This window comes from Acomys russatus, chromosome 17 (genome assembly GCF_903995435.1).
Source record: "Acomys russatus chromosome 17, mAcoRus1.1, whole genome shotgun sequence".
Classification (NCBI taxonomy): Eukaryota; Metazoa; Chordata; class Mammalia; order Rodentia; family Muridae; genus Acomys; species Acomys russatus.
The window spans coordinates 65,024,209-65,034,883 of NC_067153.1; positions in this window are offsets into that span (position 1 = coordinate 65,024,209).

Genomic DNA, 10,675 nt, shown 5'->3' on the forward strand with positions numbered 1-10,675 from the left:
GCCTTGAACTCAGAGATCCTTCTGCCTCTGCCTCCTGAGTGCTGGGATTAAAGGCGTGTCCCACCACACCCAGATGAATACACATACAGGGATAAAGAAAAAGAAAGATTCACAAATAACATTGCATTCTTAAGATCATGTGCGGTATTTTGAAGTATATTGGGAAATGGTTAAATCTAGCTAATTAACAAGAGCATTTCATCACCTCACACAGTTACTCAGTGGTGAAGGTCTTCTCTCTTTATAGTTGCCAAGGGGCAACACACCATGGTTAACTGTAGTCACTTTGATGGGCTCGGTGGCACATGACTTTAATCCCAGCACTTACAAAGCAGAGACAGGAGGCTGTCTATGAGCTCCAGGCCAGCCTGGTCTCCCTGGGCTAACATCTCCTTCTCCTGCGTATCCCAGCCTCTGGTAATCGTCTCTATTATCATATTGACTTGTTTACAGTCCATATATGAATGACATCATGTGACATTTGTTTTTCAGCACCTGGCTTATTTTACTCAACATAATGTCCTGTAGGGTAGGATTGTCTATGCTAGGCCAACTGCAGAGTGCCATTCTTTTTATGGCTGAAGCACATTTCGCTGGGCACATACATATAAGCCGCCCTTTCTTCACTCACCACTGATCCATTTTTGACTCCTGTGAACAATGCTACAACACAAGAATGGCAGCTATTCAACATACATATTTCATTTCCTTCAGTTATTCCCAGGTAGAGGAACTGCTAGATGGCTGTACGATGCTGCCTTCAGTTTTTCCCCCAGTAACAAATCTATATCTATATCTATCTATCTATCTATCTATCTATCTATCTATCTATCTGATAAGTGTCTCATCACCAAGTTATATACACCTATATGCATATATACTATACCCTCATATATATAGTAGAAATGAATACAAGCATACATAGATTATAATATATATATATAATATATATTGTTTTGCTTTGTTTTGTTTTTTGTTTTTCAAGACAGGGTTTCTCTGTGTCACCCTGGCCGTCCTAGATCTTACTCTGTAGACCAGGCTGGCCTCCAACTCACAGAGATCTGCCTGCCTCTGCCTCCGAAGTGCTGGGATTAAAGGCGTGCACCACCACACCTGGCTATATATATTAATAAAATGGAATATCACTAAGTTTCCTTTGCTGGGCTCAAACTTTTGGACTCAAGGAATTCTCCGGGTGCCGAAGATCATTTTGTGGTACTAGAGATTGGACCTCGTGCCTTGTGCATGCTTGATAAACACCCAGCAGCTGAGCTACAAGATAGATCTCACAAGAGTCTTTCAAAAAAAAACCTGGATACCAAAATTGTGACTTAGTACTGAGATAATAATACAAAAGAAAGTAGTATTGTATACAGTTTCCAAGATTGCAATTGACCGTGCCTTCTTTCTTCTCTCTCTCTCTCTCTCTCCAAGGTTTCTCTATAGCCTTGGCTGTCCTGTTCTCCTGGAGTCTCTCTCTCTCTCTCTCTCTCTCTCTCTCTCTCTCTCTCTCTCTCTCTCTCTCTCTCTCCAAGGTTTCTCTATAGCCTTGGCTGTCCTGGTCTCCTGGACTCACTTTGTAGACCAGGCTGGCCTTGAATCACAGAGATCCACCTGTCTCTGCCTTCTGAGTGCTGGGATTACAGTTGTGTGCCTCCTCAATTGGCTGGCAGTGGTTTCTTTCTTTCTTTCTTTCTTTCTTTCTTTCTTTCTTTCTTTCTTTCTGTATTTCAAGACAGGGTTTCTCTGTGTAGCCTTGACTGTCCTGGACTCACTTTGTAGATCAGGCTGTCCTCAAACTCACAGTGATCCACCTGCCTCTGCCTCCCAAGTGTACCACCATTGCCCAGCTGACTTCTTTCTATTCTACCAAAATCTGTTGGATTTCTTGCCTCATCTGTTGCAGACTTTAGGCTTATTGGTGCACTCCTTAGATCCCAGCACATAGGAGGCAGGGGCAGGCAGAGCTCTGTTCAGCTCTAGACCAGCAAAGGTTACATAGTAAGACCCTGTCTCTTCCCCCTCCCCCCACAAGATAGGGTTTCTCTGTGTAGCCTTGGCTGTCCTGGACTTGCTTGAACTCACAACAATCCACCTGCCTCTCTGCCTCCTGACTGCTGGGATTAAAGGCATCCGCCATCATGCGTGGCAAGACCATGTCTTAAAAACAAACATCCCCGCACTCAGGAGGCAGAGGCAGGTGGATCACCGTGAGTTCTAAGCCAGCCTGATCTACAAAGTGAGTCCAGGACAGCCAGGGTGACACACAGAAACCCTGTCTTGAAAAAAACCAAAACCCAAAACAAGAAAACACAAACAATCTAAACCCAAAGCCAAGCCCCCAAAACCCACCACCAGAACTTGTATAGCAAAGAGCCAGCATGCATCCCTCCCCACCTCAGCCTCAGGAGGATGAGCTTCCTGACTCTTTGGCTGAGATCCCTTTCAACAGCTGTCCCCTAGCTTACAGGCTGAGTGCCTTCCTGTTTCAGGTTCAGATCAACATTTAGCTAGTGGATTCCACATAACCTAATTATGGAAATAGAGAGCAGGCCTAAGGTCTCCAAGTCTCCAAGAGAGAGGGGAGGTGTGTGGTAGAGATTGCCCTTAGAGGGGCTGAGGAATATAGCTCAGTAGTTACAATGAGAGCGTGTGCAAGGTCCTGGGCTCACTCCTTCAGCACCTGAAAAGAAAACTGGGGGAGTCAGATGGAGAGCTGGGTCACAGCTGAGGGAAAGGTAAGATGACTTCTATCTCTAGGAAGTCAGGCTTTCACTTAGGTCGCTTCCTTCCAGCTCAGGCTGCCACAGCAGGTTGTACCTCTACAGCTTGAGGTCTCTACTCCCCAACCCCAAACCAACTGCTTATAGAAATTGTAGGAAGGGCAAGGTAAGGAGGAAAGGCAGAACAGGAGGTGCAGGGAGAAAAAAAGGGGGATGGAGTGAGGGGGGAGGAGAGAAAGGAAGTTATCACCAGGTCGGAGCCTTTGGAAGATGAGGAAGCTATCAGAGAAAAACATCAGAGAAAGAGAAATGATGTGGCTACGCGGTAGGGCCCTGTCATCAACCAAACAGAAGAAGAAAAAAAGGGGTGCATATCTTCTGCAATTCATGCTACTCATTTGGGCCTCTGAGCCACTGAAAGAAGCCTGTGATGATATTGTTTTCAGCTCAAAACCTGTGGCTCCACCCTGTGAACCCCGAAGTCTGCAGGAGACAGCCAAGAGGCCTCTGAGCTCACTTCTTGACTGAGCACACAGAGCTGGAGGAAGAAGGGGAGCGGGCTGGGGTGGAGATTTTTTTTTTCCCAGACAGGGTTTCAAACTTGCAGCCCTGGATGACTTGGAACTGCGTCCTTCTGCCTCCTGAGTGCTAGGAGTGCTTGAAGTCCAGCTTAGAAGAAAGGAAGAATGACTAAGGAGGGAAAGCAAGGAGTGGTGTTTGAAACTGGAGTGAGGAGGAAGGGCCTGAAAGATGGGGGAAGGGAGGAAAAGGGAGGAGAGGGAGAAGGAACATGGAGGAAATCTGGTGTGGAGTCCTGGAGTGTGAGTAGATAAACTTTGGAAGCTACCTGAAAAAAAAAAGTTCAAATCCTCTTCGGCAGTTGGTGAGGAGCTCTCCGCTGGTCACCGAGAGGTAGCTGCAGCTCTGAGGAGGCCGGAAGCAGGCCACCTCCTTTTACCTCATCTCCAAATCCCCTACTCTCCAATTAGGGCCTAATTTTCTATGTCATTTGTCATTTTTAGGTCCTTGGGTGGATTAATCTTTGTTGGGTTTTCTACCCGTCTGACCACCATTTCTTGGGCACAGATTCCTGGTCACTCTTCACAGATTCCTGGTCACTTTAGGTGCAGCTCCGCTGGCTTACTCACTTTCAGTTCACTGACTAGAGGTGCACCCTGCTCTCTGCGCTATGCCCCTCCCCCTCCACACCAAGGCTGAGACAGTGATGCAACTGTCCCTTTGGCTGTTTCCCTGCTCCTGAATCCCAAGGGTGGTGTTTGGGGTTGGGAGGAGGGGAAGTTCTGAGGTGGAAAGTCTGACGCTGAGTCCGAGCCCCCAGCCCCACTCAGACTGGCTGAGCTCATCTCTTCAAGCAACCACAGCTGGACATTTTCCATGTGATCACCTCAGGGAGTGGGGCAGGGCTCCAGAAACCCAGGCAGCTGACAGAGTTTCACAGGAAGCAGGCTGCAGGCCAGAGCACCCTACGTGCCTCCTGTCTACTGTTTTGCTGCATTCTGCAGACTGTAGTCTCAGGGGAAGGGGAAGGGAAAGGCTCTATGTCTGGAGAAGGGCCAAAGCTGGACCAGCCTGTGGGACCCAGATGGCCAGGTTTCACCTCTCCACAACAGTGTTCACTGTTCGTACCAGCCAGCTTGGGAGAGGTTGTTCCTGTGTGGCATGAGTGTGTATATGAGCTAGTAACTCATGTATGTGTTTTACACACACACACACACACACACACACACACACAGACACATACATGCTTGTGTTTGCTGGGATGGGGTATCTGTGTCCTGAGTGGTCAATAGGCCAAAGTTGGGGGTGATGTGTGGGTACCAGCTCCTCTGCTTTCTCCTCTGTGGTATGGAAGATGAGGTAGCAGGTTTGAGATAAGGGCTACCTTGTTCTCACAGCTCTTCTGTTTTGCCAGTCAACACTTCCCTCACTTAACCCTCTTTCAACCATAGATAACCAGAGGGCCATAGAGAAACAGGAATGGGTCCCTTTGGTGTGGGACACAGATTTGTGTGGGGGCAATTCTCTAAAAGTGGGTGCGGGTACTTCTGGGAGAATAGCCAGGCTCTTGTCATGAAAGGCTAGATTCTTGCTATTTATTTATGTTTGGTTTTTGAGATTGGGTTTAGCTATGTAGCTTTGGTTGGACTGGAAGTTACTATTGAGCCCAGGCTGATCTCTAACTTGAAGTAGTCCTTCTACTTTTGCCTCCCAAGTACTAGGATTGTAGGTGTGACCCCTGGGCCTAGCTAACCCTGTCTGCCAGGGCCACTGAGATGTCTGTATAGGGTGGAGGGGGGCTGGAGGCACACGGACAGGAAGCACTTGGCTGTTTGTTCCCTCTCTTTCCTGCCTCCTTTGTGGTGGCAGACTGGCTTCCTTCCTTACTTTAGCACCTTGGCTCCCAGCTCATTTCCGCTCTTATACTCCCAGTGTGGCTCTCAACCTCACACAGTAGAGTTTTTCATGCATGGTCTTCTGGGCAAGGGGACCCTGGGTGGGTGAGTCAGACACTGAAGAATACTAGTGAGATGTCTCCGCATCCTTCTCTGACCCCATTCAAAGCCAGTAGCCCTGAACTGAGGGAGGGAAAGCACTGGCCTAGGTAAGTGGGTACCTGGGCTTGCTTTCCTTTGGCTTGGGATGTGGAGTGCTGGCCTGAAAAGATACCCCCAGTCTAGCCCAACCTAGTCTGGATTCCCTCTTTGTGTCCCTAGTTGGCTGTCTTTGCATGAATGTGCCCCTGCCCCACCTCCCACCTCCATCGACTGCCCTACAAGTCAAGGAATGTAACTTTTCTCTCTCACTCTCTCATTGATTAGTCATGGGCACCCTATCCCTGTGGGAACCATTACTCACCCTTGGGCCCCCCTTTCCCGGCAGTCTCCCCAGAACTGGCTTGACTCCTGCAGGAGTGCTTAGTCAGTTGTTGGACTGCAGGGGTGAGGTGGGGGCAGTGTCCTGGGGAAAGCCATTTTTGGAGCAGTGTGTGATCTTATGGCCCAGAAGCAGGAGCCCCTCCCCAGCTGGTCCACACACCAGGAGCTCGAAATTCCAAGCTACTTCAGTAGCTGTGGTTTGGTTAGCAGGAGAAGGAGTGGGGCTGGGGGCTGTCTGGACCTGGAAAAGGGTCCCAAGCAATGAGCATCTAGGCCCTTCTCTGGTGCTTAGCTTTGAGGCAAGGGCCTGGAGCCTGCTCTTTGGGTTTGGCCTGGTGCCAAAGCCTGGCCTCTGTCTCTCAGAATCAGACAGGACCTTTCCCAATAAGGAGCCTCTCAACTCTAGGTCTACTCCCTGCTTCCCCCCTTTCCATTCTCTCCAATAGTTCCTCTGCCCTAAAATAGCCAGGCTTTCCCCTCTCTTCCTCTTTGCCTCCACCCACACCCAGGTTTGGGGCCCAGAGGGATAGAATGGAGCTGACGAAGGGTGAAACTGCAAAAAGGCCAAGCATATGAGCAGGTTTGGAAAGGGGGGTAAAAAGAGCCCATGAAGATACAGGGAACTGGCTACCTGGCCCAGGTCTGCATGGGGTGGGGCTAGGGGAATAGCTTCCTGGAACTATTGATTCTGCAATAATAGTAGCTAGTGCTTTCGGCATAGTGTGTATTCAAAGAGCTCTCTGTGTGTTAGCTTAGTTGGTACTGTCCCTGTATGAGAGATTTCCTCGTGTCTATCTCCCAAGAGGAAGAAACTGAGGCACAGAGGGTAATTAGTGTGCTTAAAGTGAATAGAAAAGCTAATTCCAACTCAAGCAATCTGGGAGAAACCATCCATCTAAGCTTTTAGCTCGGATTTTGGGTGTCTGGGCCTCCCCAGAGCAATATAAGGAATCTCTTCTAGGGTGTTGATGCTCGGACTCTGCCACTCCACACTACAGTGTTCAGTCCTTGGATGGATACAGATTCTGATTAAACACTGCCAAAGAGACCATTAATTATTTTAAGACAGTTTTTATTTTTTATAATTTATTTTGTGTATGGGTCTGTGTGTGGGTGCCTGGGGATGGTAGAGGAGGGTGTCAGATCACCTGGAACTGGAGTTACAGGTTGTTGTGAGCCACCTGCTGTGGGTGCTGGGGATTGAGTCTTCCAAAGAGTATCGACCCGTTGAGCCATTTTCCCAGACCCCCAGTGAGCATTAAAAACAAACAAACAAATAAACAAACAACAGCAACAAACAAACAAACAAACAAAACCAAACCTTTGCTAGGCGGTGGTGGTGCACACCTCCCAGAACTTGGGAGGTAGAGGCAGGAGGATTTCCGAGAATATGAGATCAGCATGGTCTACAGAGTGTGTCTAGGACAGTCAGAGCTACAGAGAGAAATCCTGTCTTGAAGAACAAAACAAAACAAAACCAAACCAACTCTCAATTCCCCTCACCTTATTGTTTATTTTTAAAAGCAAAGTAACTTTATTCCAAAGTGAAAAATATCAATTTATTTTCAAACTTAACTGTTCTCTTTCTTTTTCTATAGCTCTGGCTGAAACTCACTATTGTAGACCAGGCTGGCTTCAAACCCAGAGTTTATTGCTTCAGATTAAAAGCACCCCACTAAAACTCATTTTGTAAAAGCAAATACATAGCTTGACATTTTATTGCATGCCAGTAATTCCGGAATTCAAGAGGCTGAGACAGGAGATTGGCAAGTTCCAGGTTGCCCAGAACACCTAGTGAATCCCTGACTGAAAAACTAAAGCTGGGTTGGGGTCGGCTCTGAGGGCAAAGCACTTACTATGCAAGTATGGAAGTGGAATCGGACGCCCATTCCCACTGTGCAAGTGTGAGCATGGGTGAGATCCCCACTACCCTACAAAAGCTATAGCCACAGGTGTGCATGGCGGCCTCCCTCTTGTCCCAGCCTCCAGGAGGTAAAGCCAGGCGATCCCTGGAGAGAGCTGGCTAAATGACCACACAAGGAGCTTTGACTTCCATGGGAGACCCTGCTTCAGTACATACATAAGGTGGAAAGCAACTGAGGAAGACACCGGAAGCCAACCTCAGGCCTGCACATGTGTGTGCACTTGCATGTGTGAACACACAGGTGCACACATGTCTCGTACACATACATACTCCAAAACCCAAAACAAAACCAATACCACTAAAATGAATCAAGAAAACAATACATTTATTATTTTGTTTTGTGGTGTGCAAGTGATGTACAGGTCAGCACTGAGGCCAAATATGTGGGGTAGGAGGTGGGTGTCAGGGGAGGAACGCAAGGTCAGGAACCAAAGTCAGGGGACACCTGGGAGAAAGGAGAAAGAAAAATTGTGTGCAGAGGACTTTCTGGGACCCCTGTCCAGCCTTTGCTTATGTTCCAGGTAGTTAAAAATACTGATTTATTTTGACCACGGAGGGGAAGAAAGGAAGAAGGGAATGAGAGCTCTTCTAGCTGTGGGAGGAGAGAGGGACCATTGGGATGGATCCAGGCACTTGTCTTAAAAGCTCTGACTTGAGCAAGATTCTCCTTCTTTGGCTCTGAAGTTTGTCTTTCCTAGATGAGAGTGATTCAGCCAGCTGAGCACTGGGGTTCCATCTTAATCCAACACACTCAGATTCTTATATAGAAACTCAGGGGAAAACCAGGGCTGGAGTCCTTGTGAGGGGCCAGGAACAAACAAATACTTGGTAACCAGGATGAGCTCAGGGCTCTGTAGGGGGTGGTGAGGAAAGCCAGGCCAGCCAGACTAGACTCCAGAAATGAATGGAGGTCACTCATTCACTGACCCTGTGCCTTCAAAAACTAAAAGCTAGAACGTAATCATCCTATTCAAGGAGCCTGAAATGAGACACAGCTCTGGATATCGGAGAAGGGCAAATTCCCAGGTCCTCTGTAATTGAGGTATAATTAAATACTATTTAGGAAACTAAGCAGTTTACAAATATTACCTAATTTAACCCCAAGATAATCCTATGAGGCCGAAGGTGATATGTTCCAAATTAATACTGTAGTTTTGTGTTTTTGTTTTTTGAGATTATGTAGTCTTGGCTGGCCTGGAACTCACAGAGATCCACCAGCCTCTGCCTCCTGAGTGCTGGCACTAAAGGTGTGTGACGCCATGTTTTTTAAAGCTTATAGTTCTTTCCTTTGTAGCTGATGATGGCCTTAAACTCCTGCTCTTTCTGCCTCTACCTCCCAAATGCGATGATATAAGCAAGTTCAACCATGCCAGTCTCTCTCTCTCTCCCTTCCCCCCCTCCTCTCCCCTCCCCACCTTTCCTCTCTTTCAGAAAGAGTCATATGTAACCTAGAATGGGCCTCAAACTAATGGGTAATTTTCCTGCCTCAGCCTCACATGGGCTGAATTTAGAGGTGTGAGCCACCAAACTTGGCTTGATTTTTCTCACTTAATGTTCTCAACAGTCCTCCAAAAGTTAACAAGGGCACCTGACTGATGAGCCAACTTTAAAAGCAGGAAAAGCTGGCCTAGCGGCATAAGTCTTTAGAATCAACATTGGGGAGGCGGATCTCTGTAAGTTTGAAGTCAGCCTTGTCTACACCGAGAGTTACAGGAAAGCCAGGGATGTGTGTGTGTGTGTGTGCGTGTGTGTGTTGGCAGGGGTGGGGGTTGGGGGGAGGAAGGCAGGAAAAGATGAAGTTAGGCCCCAGTAAGACTTTCTAACTGGTGAAGGAACATCTCTAGAAGTTGAGGAGTTTTGCATCCCAATAAGATCCATTCTAGACAGACTTTTGAGGTGAGGTGGGTATCCTTTCTAGCTCTCCAGGGATGAGAACTGGATGCTCACACCATGTTACTGAAAATGCGGTACCTTGTTGCACCCCTCCCCACATCTCCCCTGGTATTTTGAGATAGGATCTCATTGTGTAGCTATGGCCGGCCACAAACTCAATTTTATGTTGGCCGGCCAATGCTGGCATGACAAGTGTGTACCACCGTATCAGGCCTTAAGAGAAGTCTTTAGAGATAGAAACAGTCATCAGGTTGGGGACACTTTTAAGATTGCAAAGAAACTGGGAGTACATTCTGAGACAGTAAACTCCCTTTTGTTTCACCAGCAACTTGTTCAATAGCAGGAGAGAAGGAAATTAGATATCAGAGGGACTTCCCTACTGTTTGAGACTGATAGGAGCCTCTGCCTCCTGTGGAGATTTGTAAAGACAATGCATTCTTCTTTGTCTCTAACGGCTGGGGCTAGAGGCATGAAAGGTCACCATGTTGCTAGGATTGTGCATGAGGTGGTTTATTTGATGACCTATGACCAGCTAGAAGAGCCTGAGGTTTTGAGGGAGAGGAAATTTGCCAAAAGGGCATTTGGAGGAGGGTCAGTGTTTTGGGCTGCAGCGTGGGGTGAAGTCAGAAACATAAATCACACTTCCCAACTGCCCATTTCCGCTTTGAGCTCAGTTCCCAGCCAACGGCTCAGTCAGCTTGCCAGTGGAGTGTGTGGATGGAGGCGGGGCACTGGGCCTGGAGGCAGTGACTGGGAGTCAACAGGGAGTGGGAAACGGGTCCCTAATGGGCCCTGAGGGTCAGGGTTGGGTTGGAAGGGCTGGGTGTGTGGGGATCACAGTGAAAGTGGGTTTGAAAGCTTTGTGTGACTTCTATACTTTCAGTACTTGGGATGCACAGGCTAAAGGGTCACTTCAGGTTCAATACCAGCTTAGTCTAGACAGTGAGACCCTGTCCCTCCCAAACAACACCCTTTTCCCCACCAAAACCCCAACAAAAGCATGAATTGGAGATTTCTCATCCCAGACAGAATTCTCAGTCACACCCAGTCTGCTGAATTCTCCCTCAGGCACAAAACCACTAGGACCTGCTTAGAAGACTTATACCTTCAGAGAAAGACTCCTTCCCACCCAACTGTTGCTCACTCAGCCAGCACCTCCAGGTGTTCTGGAAGAGCAGAGCCAGAATGGGGATTGAGAGAGATGAGGATCTCAGAATGATGAGATTTTTAAAAGTTGA